The sequence below is a fragment of the Bison bison genome, unplaced genomic scaffold (genome assembly GCF_000754665.1).
Source record: "Bison bison bison isolate TAMUID 2011002044 unplaced genomic scaffold, Bison_UMD1.0 scf7180017864117, whole genome shotgun sequence".
Classification (NCBI taxonomy): Eukaryota; Metazoa; Chordata; class Mammalia; order Artiodactyla; family Bovidae; genus Bison; species Bison bison.
Genome location: NW_011494689.1, coordinates 416,973 through 431,055, shown reverse-complemented (window position 1 = coordinate 431,055; position 14,083 = coordinate 416,973).

The following is a 14,083-nucleotide window of genomic DNA, read 5'->3' as shown; positions in this document are numbered from 1 at the left end:
GTGGCGGGGGGGGGGTGAAATTGAGAAGTCTTAGATATAAATGAGAGGGAAAAGCAGAAAACCTTGGCAAAATAGTAAAGACAACTGTTAAGGACAAGGAAAAGGTCTTTCCAATACTAAGGAACAGTACCGACCACTTTATGACCCGTAAGACATGAATAGACTGTGAACCCAAGGATGCCCAGGACTAGAAACACTGGAGATCTCAGATGAACTACACAAAAATGAAATCAAATTGTGCTATCTTCTGAGGTCTCTGGCCAAGTGTATTTGTTTTGCTGGGCATGACAGGTGAGTACGCAGGCAAAACTAGGAGAAATGGGCCACATGGACAGCTCTTCACATGTTCAAATTAATCAAATGAGATCATCCTGGAAACTCAATACCAGGGATCTTTCTCATCTGTGGAAGAACCTCCGAGATTTGAAATCTAGAAAGTCTGAAGTCCATGAACAATGAACCTGCAAGATCTTGGTCCAAGAGCAGGGAATCTCAACTACCTTGATCTTCTAAGTCCAAATGTATTTTTTATTATGTCAGTTTTACAGGCTTCAACAAGGTGGCGTGCACACCCTTGTCAGTGGTGTGCAAAATACCTGTGTTCTGCTTTGAATCATGGAGACCTAAGAATGTCTTCCAGGACACGAATCCTACAGTCCTCCATTCTGTCAGCAGAGTGACTGAAGTTTGTGTGGACTGAAAAAATGTACAACGTGGGAGTTGTGAGTTAAGTTTTATCTAGGGAGACTATAGCTCAGCAAAGTGTCTCAGATAGCTCTGAGGAACTATCTGCTCTGAAGAGGGAGGGAAGTGTGAGGTGTGTAGTGTCTCTCAGTTGTGTCTGACTCTTTGTGATCCCATGGACTATAACCCGCCAGTCTTCTCTGCCCATGGGGTTCTCCGGGCAAGAATACTGGAGTGGGTTGCCATTCCCTTCACCAGGGGATAGGGGAAGTCAGTATTCTCTATGATTTGAGTGAAGGGGGATATGCTCAGTCAAGCACACATTTTGGCAGAGGCCTACTGCTAATCACAAGGAGAAAATGTTTCTGTTAATGATTTTAGTGCTTTTCCAAATGTGAGAAGATCCAAGAATTTGAGCTCATAAAATCTTCTCCTGAAAATAACTACCTGAATACCCTGTTCTGCCAGTTTTTCCTAGAGCACAGAGTGCCTCATTCCTGTTCTCCACCCTGAGCTCCTTTCAGGATGTGTTGAAGGTCAGTGACTGCAGCAGCTAGTGACTTAATCCTTGTAGAGGCAGAAGGCAAATGGCAATTTTTAGTTGACATATGCATAGTAAACTTTATTCAAAATTTCTTTTTAGGACTCTATCCAATCACCTCTCAATACCACATATTGGTTACTGTGCTCATTAAATCTTCAATGATCTCACTGAATATTTTGTCCACTTGTTTAACTCTTACTGAGAGAGATTTGTTCAAATATCCAGTCATGATTGTGTGTTTCTCTATTTCTATTTCTTCTCTCAGTTCTGTCCACTTTTGTTTCTTACCTCTGAAGATGTGTTATTAGATACATAGAAATTCAAGATTATTGTGGGAGAGCTTAAACAGAATTTATTTTTAGGGAAGTTTTAAGTCCACAGCAAAAATGAGTAAAAAGTGCATAGAGTTCCCATATACCTCCTGCCCCTACATGCACAGCCTTCTCCACCATCAACATTCTACACTAGGGTAGTGTAGGATGGTACATTTGTTACAAGCAATGAATCACACTGATACATCATTGTCACCCCCAGCCATGGTTTACATTTGGGGTCACTCTATTTTTTTAATTTTTTATTTTGTATTGGGTATAGTAGATTAGCAATGTTGTGATGGTTTCAGGTGAACAGTGACGGGACTCAGCCATACACATTTGCATGGAGCCTTTCTCCCCCAAACTCTACATTAGGGATCACTCTTGGTGTTATAAATTCTATGGTTTCTGACAGATGTATGGCATATATCCACCATATCAAATAGAACAGTTTCACTGCCCTAAAAGTCTTCTGTCCTCTGACTATTCATCCCTCTCTCCCCACAACCCTTAGCAACCAATGATCATTTTGTTGTGTCCATAGTTTTGCCTTTTTCTCAGAACATCATGTAGTTGGAATCATATAATATGTAGCCTTTCAGATGGGCTTCTTTCACTTGCTGCTGCTGCTGCTGCTAAGTCGCTTCAGTCGTGTCCGACTCTGTGCGACCCCAGAGACGGCAGCCCACCAGGCTCCACCACCCTGGGATTCTCCAGGCAAGAACACTGGAGTGGGTTGCCATTGCCTTCTCCAGTGCATGAAAGTGAAACAGAAGTCGCTCAGTCGTGTTCGACTCTTCGCTACCCCATGGACTGCAGCCTACCAGGCTCCTCCGTCCATGGGATTTTCCAGGCAAGAGTACTGGAGTGGGTTGCCGTGGCCTTCTTTCACTTAGTAAAATGCATTTGAGTGTTTTGTCTTAGCTCAGGCTGCCATACAACATACCATAGACTGGGTGACTTGAACAACAGAATTTTATTTACTCACAGTTATGGAGGCTAGAAGTCTAGAGTGCTAGGATGGTTGGATTCTGATGCAAGCTATCTTCCTGGCTTGCAGTCAAGCATTTTGTCCTCACATGGTACAGAGTGAGAAAGAAAGTTAGCTTTTTGGCATCTCTTCTAAGAAGGGCACTAATCCCAGCATGAGGGTTCCATCTTCATGATGTCATCTAACCCTATGTACCCCCAAAAGACCCATCTCCAAATACCATTACACTGGAGGTTAGTGTTTCAACATGAATTTGGGGGAAACATAGGCATTCAGTTCATAATATTTCTGCCAGGTCTTTTCATGACTTGATAGCTCATGCCTATAGGTCTTAGTGCTAAATAATAGTTCATTGTATGAATGTACCAAAAGGTACCAAAAGGAATGTTGTGCTTTGTATAGAATTGACCCTTTAATAATAAAATATTCCTCAATATCTCATATAGTATTTCTCACCGTAAAGAATCTGTTATCTGATACTGAGGTAGCTACATCAACTTTTTAAAAAAATTTTCATAGTATGTCTTTTCCATTTTTTACTTTTAACATATCTATATGATGGAAATAATTTTCATATATTGAGGTATAGGCACATTATTCTAGCTTATACACAATTTGGCTTGAACTTTATGCTAACTAGAACAGTCTATCTTATGACCTGTCAAACATGGGTTGTACATCTGCTTTAACCGTTAAAGAAAAGAATAGACTTTTAAGTCAAAATGGGGTAACTGTGGTTTAGGCACTCAAAATGGAGCTGGGTGGCCATTGTGGATATGATTTCAGGCATGTTCCTGAATCTAAGAATTTGAATTTTATTGTTGTTCTTGTTCTCTTGTTTTAACTGTATGGGACTCAAAGACTACACCAGCTGTTCTCAAAATAGCATCTGCTAGCAGCAATCAGCCCGTAATGGAAGAATTGCAAACATGTCCTTGTAGGTGGATTGGTAAATATTTACTACACATGATACTGGGAGTGAATGTTCTCCCTTAACACAGAGACACACACACTCATTGGTGTTAGTTACACATTTTGTCTACATTATATGAATATTTGTATACTATGTGTAATCATTTAGAAATATTTTTTGACATCTAATGTAGAAAGTAATAAAATAGTATGATTCTAACTCTACAATAGTCCTTCCTAAGATATTAATAGCATGAATAAAATTAATTTATTAAAATTAAACTCATAGAATTTTACTTTTTTGTGAAATATGACTTTCATAGTTCACTGATTTTAAGAAGAAATTAGTTGACAAAAAAACTGACAGTTTCAGAGTTCTAAGAGTTACAAGTTTTTCAAATTACAAAAATTTAAAGTAATACTTGGTTTAAAATTACAGGGAGCAGTAAGAGGATTTTGGGGAATATGGATTTTCAATGATTTTTTCACACTGTAACTGATTCTTTTAATTTTTCCTTAGTGAGCTAATTTCAGAATTTGGATTGAAACTAAATACTGAATTTATTTTAGCAACTTTAAAGTTTTATTTTAGAATGTATCATATATTCTATCAGAATTGTGAATTAGGAAGATTGATTAATTGGGGATTTGAGATAAGATTCCTGGAAATTGAGAAAACCCCAGAAGTGTAATCTAGATTACCGTCCATCTTGCTGTCCTGTACTCAAACTCAACAGTCAAGGTAAAATATTGTAGATTGGAAAGTATTGATTTTCATAGTTTTTGCTTTGATTGTCATAAAATTTATAGAATGACCAAGCTTGTCATCAGCTTCTAGCAGCTGACCTCACAAGTATCAGATCAGATTCAGATCAGTCACTCAGTTGTGTCCGACTCTTTGCGACCCCATGAATCGCAGCACGCCAGGCCTCCCTGTCCGTCACCAACTCCCAGAGTTCACTCAGACTCACGTCCATTGAGCCAGTGATGCCATCCAGCCATCTCATCCTCATAGGTGAAGAAAAAGATACATGGAATTCACTATCCATTTTATTTTATTCTTGTTTTAGGTGGTGATACTTCTTTACATCAAAACATTGATTTAAAATAAAATAACTTTCAGTGTTTTAAACTAATTTAGGTATGCTAATATCTCTGATTAGCCATTTTGGAATCTTTTTTCAAGTGAAATATTTCTAAGGTGATTTAACCTCCTTGTGTATATTTGACTTGAGTTACACTTTTCAGCGTTTACTCTGGTTTGTCCCCAAACCACCTCCATTTAGAATGATTTGATCAAGTAGTCAAATCAGTGTTATAAAAATAAGTCTTCACTGAATTCTTGCTAAAATTACAAAACTTTCAAAAGTGTAGTCTGTCTACTGTAGTTTCATTTATCAGACTTTATGATGATTTTGAGATTTAGTTTTTAATATCATCTAGCAACCTAGGAAATAAGTACATATGGTTGCTTATACCTTTTTTTTTTTTTCAAGTTTTCAGAGTGTTTTATTTCTACCCTTAATAACAGACATAAACATTTTGCTCTGAATTATGGTTAACTCATGATACAGAGTTTTTCAAGTTTTTTTTTTTTTTTCTTTTTCTGCAGCTAGCTTCTGACCACACCTTCTATACCGTAACATATGTACACTTCATAATAACTTATTTAACTTTGGAACCCAGTAGTTTAACAGTCAAGTGTAGCATTCAACTTCTTATAATTAAACATTTAATTGGTTTGTAACATTTAAAGCATAGTTTGCCAATTTAAAGCTTTTATGACTTAATAAGTGTAATGGTAAACTTATGTGAAAATGGATTCAGAGTTTTATTTTGGAGTATGTTGAAATATCAAGATTATGTTTATTGGCTTTAAATTGATTTCTGGAAAATTAAAGATCTTAAAGTTTAGAGACATAATACTAGTTGGAATATGTGCTTTGCATCCTTTTGAACAAAAGATCTATTAAAACATGGTATGAGGTTTAGAGGAGAGAGAAACATTGGAAGGCTTCTATTTAATGTTAAGGAACTTGTCTCACTTTGAGAGATGGGGCCAATTACTAGTAGTCATTTAGGAAGGGTCAGGCCTGTGTCTGTATGGCTCTGTTTTTAATCTCTGTAGAATGACCTTCACTTCAAAATAGGTTGTAAATGAAAAGTGCATTTGTATGCAAAACATGAAAAACCTTTTCTTGGAAAACTTGTCAAAGTTTTCAATGACAAACTTGGTTATGTCATTAGGTATAACTGAATTTGTTATATAAGAAAAAAGCCAGGTGTATAGATTTTGTTTGATAAGTAGTACATACCTGAGAAGTAGGTTTGATAAATTTGTGATATTCTGAAGGATTTCAAAGCACTTTTGAAAGCTTGAGAGTAATGTTACTGATTCTTAAGTATAATGGCATTTTCTTGATGTAGGTATGTATAAGTGTACTCCTAACCTTGAAAAGGCATGGTTAATAGATATTCTTATAAGTAGGAGAATCTAAGAGTGTTCATACAACTCATACATGCTTAAACTTGTCTTGGCAAAGAGTTTTTCCTTCTTCAGATTAAAACAGTACTTGAGTTAACAAACTGGCGTTATCTGTTGAACACAGGTGGCCCTTCTTGGTCTCTTACAAAGAGGAAATAAACTCAAAGCGACTCTAAAAAGATAGAATGTAAGGGAGATAAAATTTAGATATGAGGAGCTTCCTGTTACTTTTGCTTACTTTAGGTTACCAACCCAGTGAGAAGTAAAAAAATCGGTAGAACTTAATAGTATTTAGTCTGTAGGCTGCCCTGCTCCTGTGTGTGTGCTCAGTGCTCAATGTTGTCTGACTATGCGACCCCGTGGACTGCAGCCTGCCAGACTGCTCTGTCCATGGAGGTTTCCAGGCAAGAATAATGGAGTGGGTTGCCATTTTCTACTTTCCAGGCAGGAGGCCCAACAAAATAGACAAAATCCTTGCCCGCAGAGATCTTATGTTCTGATAAACTCTTCCTTAGTTTACAACTGTGCTCCCTTCATGGTTTTCTTGAATTATGAGTGGGATTTGGCATGTGTGATGTTTTCTGCACTTTGCTTAGAAGCTGTGATTAGAGCTTTACTATTTTTAATAAGAGAGAAGGAAGAGGAGGTTTTCTATAACTGGACAAAAACTGGAATATGAAAAGAGGAGTAGGAAGAGGGAAATAGTGTTATACCTAAGATTAAAATGTGAGCCAAAGATAAAAAAAAAAAAAGAGAGAGAGATTCCTATATTAGGCATGTGAGAAGCTGGGGAAAACACCATTTACTGTCCAATCTTGGATAGAGGAGTTCTTGGACAGGAGAATGGGAGAAAAGATGGAATAGTGGGAGAAGGGTAAACAGGGCTTTTAACAAGTCTGGTTTAAGTAACTTGGGATGTTCCTATAAAATATATGTTATTTGTGTTTGGAAAAGATCCTTTTCCTTTTCTTTTGTGAACATAGTTGAAAGATTAGTGGTTGGCCAGTAGTGTTTGACAGAGAAGGCAATGGCACCCCACTCCAGTACTCTTGCCTGGAAAATCCCATGGACAGAGGAGCCTGGTAGGCTGCAGTCCATGGGGTCTCTGAGGGTCGGACACGACTGAGCGACTTCACTTTCACTTTTCACTTTCATGCATTGGAGAAGGAAATGGCAACCCACTCCAGTGTTCTTGCCTGGAGAATCCCAGGGACGGGGGAGCCTGGTGGGCTGCCGTCTATGGGGTCGAGAGTCGGACATGACTGAGGTGACTTAGCAGTAGCAGCAGCAATCCTTGTTTAACAAACACCTTTATTTCTTGCCAGATCCAATCCTAAACCTTGACAAACAACTTACATAACTTTGAAGTTTTTGCCTATGTAAGCTTCTCCCATTTGTAAGCCACTGCAACACAGTTCAAGAGCTTATTGAATCTGTGTCTCCTGGGTTATAGTCTTTGGTTTGGCACAGATCAAACTCTTTTCTATTTCTGTTGTTTATTGATTATTTCTGTTAACACATGTATTTACATTTAAAATGTTTTCTATAAATAGCGTAGAGTTAGATCTAATTTTACTAAATCTAGCAATTTTTGATTTTAAGAACAGTGTTTATTTCACTTATGTTAAATGTAATTTCTGAAATAGAGGAGATTAAGTCTCCTGATTGCTACTTTCTTTCTATTATTCCCATCAATACTTTTTAAAAATAACTATTGAGATATGATTTATATACCTAAATTCATCCTTGTACGTGTACAATTCAATGACTATTTTAGTAAATTTATCAAGTTGTACAACCACCATTATAATCAAAGTTTAAAACATTTGTATTATCCTACAATAAGATCCCTCTTTATCTTTTCTTTGTATCTTATTCCTTGTTAACCAAGAATTCTAGGAACAGAGACCTGATTGAGACCAAAAAAAAAAAAATGCTTTTTTGAGGGTTTGTTAAGAGAGCAGCCCAGGAGGCACAAATTCAAGGAAACACTTGAATTGTGTTCCATTGGATTACAAAATGAGGAAAGCTTACAAAGGCAAAAAAACATAAGTTGTTTGTCAAGGATTAGAAGAAGTAAGGGTGCTTATTTCATAAGGATTGATTGGGGTTTGAAATGATAACGCAGTTGTGAAATGGGTGGGAACACTTTGAAACTACAAGCTTGTAGCAAGAACTTGCTATCAAATGTTGTTTTGAAATTGACTAGTGATGTCCTTGAGTTTGATACAGGTCAGAAAGTTCAAGCTCTCACCTCTTTAGTTTATTCTTAAGTATTTTGTTGTTGTTATTGCTGTTGTGAATGGGATTGTTTTCTTAATTTCCTATTTGCATAGTTATTGTGTACAGAAATGCAACTGATTTTTGCATGTTGACTTTATATCCTGAAACTATACTGAGTTCACTTATTAGTTCTAACAGGTTTTTTTGGTTGTTGCTCAGTAGTTTGGATTTTTTGCATATATAACCATGTCATCTCTATACAGAGATGATTTTACTTCTTTCCAATTTGGATGCTTTTTATTTCTTTTTCTTGTCTAATTGCTCTGACTAGGACTTCCTGTACTGTGTTAAATAGAAGTGGTGAGAGTGGGCATTCTTGCCTCGTATCAGATCTCTGAGGGAAAGATTTCAGGTTTCCCCCATTAATTATGGTTTGTTAGCTGTGGAATTTTCATATATGACCTTTGTTGTGTCGAGATAAGTCCTTTCTATACCTATTTTAGTAAGAGTATTTTTTTTTTATCATGAATGGATGTTGAATTTTGGCAAATGCTTTTTTTGCATCTAGAGATGGTCATGGAGAAGGGAATGGCGACCCACTCCAATTACTGCCTAGAAAATTCCATGAACAGAGCAGCCTGGAGGGCTACAGTCTATAGTGTCCTAAAGAGTTGGACTGGAGGAGGAAATGGCAACCCACTCCAGTATTCTTGCCTGGAGAATCCCATGGACAGAGGAGCCTGGTAGGCTACAGTCTATGGGGTTGCAAGAGTCAGACAGCGACTAAGCATAGCACAGAGGTGGTCATGTGGCTTTCTTCTTTTCCTGTTAATATAGTTTATCACGTTGATTGATTCACACATGTTGAATCATCTCTGCATCCCAGAGATAAATCCTACCTGGTCATTGTGATGATCCTTTTAATATACTGTTAAATTCAATTTGCTAGCATTTTGCATTGATAGTGGCCTGTAATTTTCCTTTCTTGTACTATCTTTGTCTGTTGTTGGTATCTGCATGATACTGGCTCCATAAAATGAGATTGAAAGTGTTCCTTGTTTTCCTAACGTATGTATTCAACCCTGCTGCTGCTGCAGCTAAGTTACTTTAGTTGTGTCCGACTCTGTGCGACCCCATAGACGGCAGCCCACCAGGCTCCTCCATCCATGGGGTTTTCCAGGCAAGAGTACTAGAGTGGGGTGCCATTGCCTTCTCTGGTATTCAACCCTACTAGGGCAAATTTCCTATGAGAAATGCCTGACTTTCCTTCACAGTCCTAATGTGTGATGCCAAACCCTCAGGAAGACGTACTTTCCACTGAACAAATGTGTAGGAAACAAAGGTTGCCCTGTTAGGCAAATAAATTTTTTAGGTGGGGCTTCTCTCACTGAAAAGTGTGTCTGCTTGAGGGTCTGAAATTATGAATTAGACTGAGAAAGGAGGTCAGACATTTTTCAAAGGAAATCTGCCCCAGTAGGGCTAAATGTACATGCCACATTAAACGGATTTCACCCTTTTTGTTATAAACATTATCTTATATATTCTCAGTCTCAATAGGTAACCATATGTTTATTTTTAGGTAACTTCTTCTCTTTTCTGTAAGGATACTCTGTGTGTGTTGGGTGGGTGGGGCATTCATCTCTGTTAGTGTTAGGTACACCATTTAGTGACCGTATAAAATGAGAACTGGCCCCTGAATTCAGACTAGTGTCCTGGAATTTAAATTAGATAAGAGCTAGAAGTCTCTTAGAGATTTCCAGTGCTTGTTTTACCAATAATTTCAGGAAGAGGAAACTAAAAGAATCTATTGGGTTCCAGATTTCTGGGGGCAATAATATCCTTTACTCCCTGAACATATCTGTGTAGTAGTTTGCCCTCCATTTCAAGTATTTATTAATACCACTGTGTGCTGGTCACTTTGTTAGGTATTTTGGAAACCCATACAACCTTCCCCTCAAGGAGCTGAGAATACAGTGCATAAAACTGCTTGTTGTTGTTGTTCAGTCGTTAAGTCTTGTCTGACTCTTTGCGACCCCACGAACTACAACACACCAGGCTTCCCTGTCCTTCACTCTCTCCCTGAGTTTGCACAAACCCATATCCATTGAGTCAGTGTTGCCGTACAACCATCTCATCCTCTGTTGCCCCCTTCTCCTCCTGCTCTCAATCTTTCCCAGCATCAAGGTCTTTTCCAATGAGTGGTCAAAATATTGGAGCTTCAGCTTCAGCACCAGCCCTTCCAATGAATATTCAGGGTTCATTTCTTTAGGATTGACTGGTTTGATTTCCTTGTAGTCCAAAGGACTCTTAAGAGTCTTCTCTAGCACCAGTTTGAAAGCATCATTTCTTTGGTGATCAGCCTTCTTTATGGTCCAACTCTCACATCCATACATGACTACTGGAAAAACCATAGCTTTCACTGTACAGACCTTTGTTGGCAAAGTATGTCTCTGCTTTTTAATACACTGTCTAAGTTTGTCATAGCTTTTCTTAAAGCAAATGTCTTTTAATTTCATGGCTGCAGTCACCATCCACATTGATTTTGGAGACCAAGAAAATGAAATCTGACACTGTTTCCACATTTTCCCCATCTATCTGCCATGAAGTAATAGGATCAGATGCTATGACCTTCATTTTTTGAATGTTGAGTTTTAAGCCAGCCTTTTCATTCTCCTTTTTCACATTCATCAAGGCTCTTTACTTCCTCTTCGCTTTCTGCCATTAGGGTGGTGTCATCTGCATATCTGAGGTTATTGATATTTCTCCTGGCAATCTTGATTCCAGCTTGTGCTTCTTCCAGCCCAGCATTTCTCCCCATGTACTCTGCATATAAGTTAAATAAACAGGATGACAATATACAGCCTTGACATACTCCTTTCCCAGTTTGGAACCAGTCTGTTGTTCCATGTCCAGTTCTAACAGTTGCCTCTTGACTTGTGTACAGGTTTTTCAGAAGGCAGATCAGGTGGTCTGGTATTCTCATATCATTAAGAATATTCCACATTTTCTTGTGATCCACACAGTCAAAGGCTATAGAGTAGTCAATGAAGCAGAAGTACATGGTTTTTTCGGGGGGGGGATTCCCCTGCTTTTTCTGTGATACAGCTTATGTTAGCAATTTGATTTCTGGTTCCTCTGCCTTTTCTAAATCCAGCTTGTACGTCTGAAAGTTCTCGGTTCACATACTGCTGATAGTGTACTAAAACTGCTGATGGTATGCTAACACACTGAATTCTAAAAACAAGATAAAGCACTTTATAATTAAGTGTAATAGAATCTCCTTCCCTTTTTCTTTTCCATCTCTTTCAGTTCTTTCTTTGTATCTTTTGTAGCATTTCCAAAAGGTGGACATAGACATAGATAGGAAAACAGAATTTAGAAGTAACTCTGGAAGATTAAAAAAATAAAAGGGTGCATTCTTTCAACAATATATCATATAAGATGAAGAAATTCGGGAAAGACAGAACAGTCTGATAATTTCATAACTGATTGAGTGTAGTTGAATGAGTAATGGCACTCTGGATGCTTACTTCTGGGTGCTAGGGAACACCTCCATTACATGTGTCCTGTTCAAAATCCTGAGAGAGAGAGTGAAGAAGAAGGAATAGCAAAGATGAAAAAGGTTCATAGGTTTCAGAGGGGAAACGAGAGGAAATCTACTTGGTAAAAAAGCAAAGATACTGTGAATTAGAACATTGAGATCATCTTTCCAGGATAAGTAGTGTTTGACAGGTATGGAGAAATGGAAAATCATTCTAGTTGAAGAAATAATTAACAAATGATCACAACTGGAAAAGGTGTGAGTTATATTTGGGGAATTATAAGTAGACCAAGCTGACTGGAGCAGAGATCTGTATATGTGGCCAACATATAACTGCCATTTGATAAATATTGATCCAAATATTAGAAGATAAAAGTTATAATGTAGAAACATGTATTAATACCTTCAGTGTTATTTGGTCCAACTAAGTCGCTTCAGTCGTATCCAACTCTGTGCGACCCCATAGACAGCAGCCCACCAGGTTCCATCCCTGGGATTCTCCAGGCAAGAACACTGGAGTGGGTTGCCATTTCCTTCTCCAATGCATGAAAGTGAAAAGTGAAAGTGAAGTCACTCAGTTGTGACCGACTCTTAGTGACCCCATGGACTGCAGCCTACCAGGCTCCTCCGTCCATGGGATTTTCCAGGCAAGAGTACTGGAGTGGGGTGCCATTGCCTTCTCCGTCAGTGTTATTTTAAGTTGAAAATAATTTTTCCTAAAATAGAAGGGAGAATTGCTGTAAAAATTCAGGGAAGTCTCATAGATTATAAGAGGGAATACAGTGAGGCCTCTGGAGTGAGTCATAACTAGGGACTTGGAAGGTACACAAGGCTTCCTTTTTTACTATCACTGCTCTCTTTTTTGTGCTTTCTCTCCCTTAGGCCCTTTCTAGAGTAATGCATTCTCTGCTTCTCAGTCCATGTGGTAGAATATGATTGATGTTATAGCTCCTACCACTCTAATCTCCTTTCTGGTAATTGTGGGCTAATTAAATTGGACCAACCTCCTTGAGGAAAAATGATAAAAATATTGGATAAGATTTTACCAAATCTTTGTAAAAGCATCAAAGCACTAATATGATAACAAGAAACAAATAGGCCAGAATCTAAGGAAAAGATGAAATCTGAGAGGTAAGGAAAGCATTAATCTTTGTAGCTCTTAAGACATTTGCTGCTGCTGCTGCTGCTGCTGCTGCTGCTGCTGCTAAGTCACTTCAGTTGTGTCCGATTCTGTGGGACCCCATAGACGGCAGCCCACCAGGCTCCCCCGTTCCTGGGATTCTCCAGGCAAGAATACTGGAGTGGCTTGCCATTTCCTTCTCCAATGCATGAAAGTGAAAAGTGAGAGTGAAGTTGCTCAGTCATGTCCGACTCTTAGCGACCCCCTGGACTGCAGCCTACCAGGCTCCTCTGTCCACGGGATTTTCCAGGCAAGAGTACTAGAGTGGGGTGCCATTGTCTTCTCCAAAGACATTTGCTAATTACTGCAAAATTGGGTTATAGTTTTGGCAGTACCTTTGGGTGGGAGAAACAGGAAGGGCAGATGCCAAGGTTCAGCACCCACCAAAAGTAGAAATTCTAAGATATTCTTCCAAATATTAAGTTGGGACCCCAGAGAGTTATGCCCACAAGATAAGAACGAATAAGAAGTTAACCTTTCACTTACAGTAATTGTTGTGGAGCTCAGCAGAAATCAGCTGAGCTTAGAAAGGGAAAATAAAAAGAAGAGCTTTCAACTTTTACTGCGAAGCTAGGACTACAGGTATTCTTTTTCTCTGATTTGCAGTTTGGCCTTACATCATCTTGGAGGCCGAAGGAATGTCTGACCATGAACTCTTTTTAGAGTCCTTTTGGGCTGATAATGGTTCAGTTACATATGAGAAACAAAAGCCATGTAATTTTTTTTGTTCCAGGAAGAAACTTTCATCTTGACCTCAAAAATTCACTGCTTATAATTTTGCAAAGATATTGAGCAGTATACATTCAAAGATGAACAGTTACACAGGAAACAATTCGACATGAGTAAGAATCAACTAAAGCAACAGATAGCATAATACAGATTATCATAGATATTAAAACAATATAATTGCTATGTTTAAGGAGATTTTTAAAAAGCTGGCAGGTATCTGCAAATAATATGAAATTATAGAATTTGGCTTAGTTGTTTTGAAAAAGAAGCAAAACGTCTAAAATTGAAAATTACAATTTATAATTACGGTTGACTCAGTGGGTAGATTTAACAGCTGGTTAAATACAGCAGTAGTTGATTATGAGTATGGAGACAAAAAGACAATAAATATGAAAGAGAGGTTAAGAGATGAAGGACAGGGTGTGAAGGTCTAATATATAATTCGTTTCATGAATGGAGAAAGAAAAGTAGAGAAAAAAA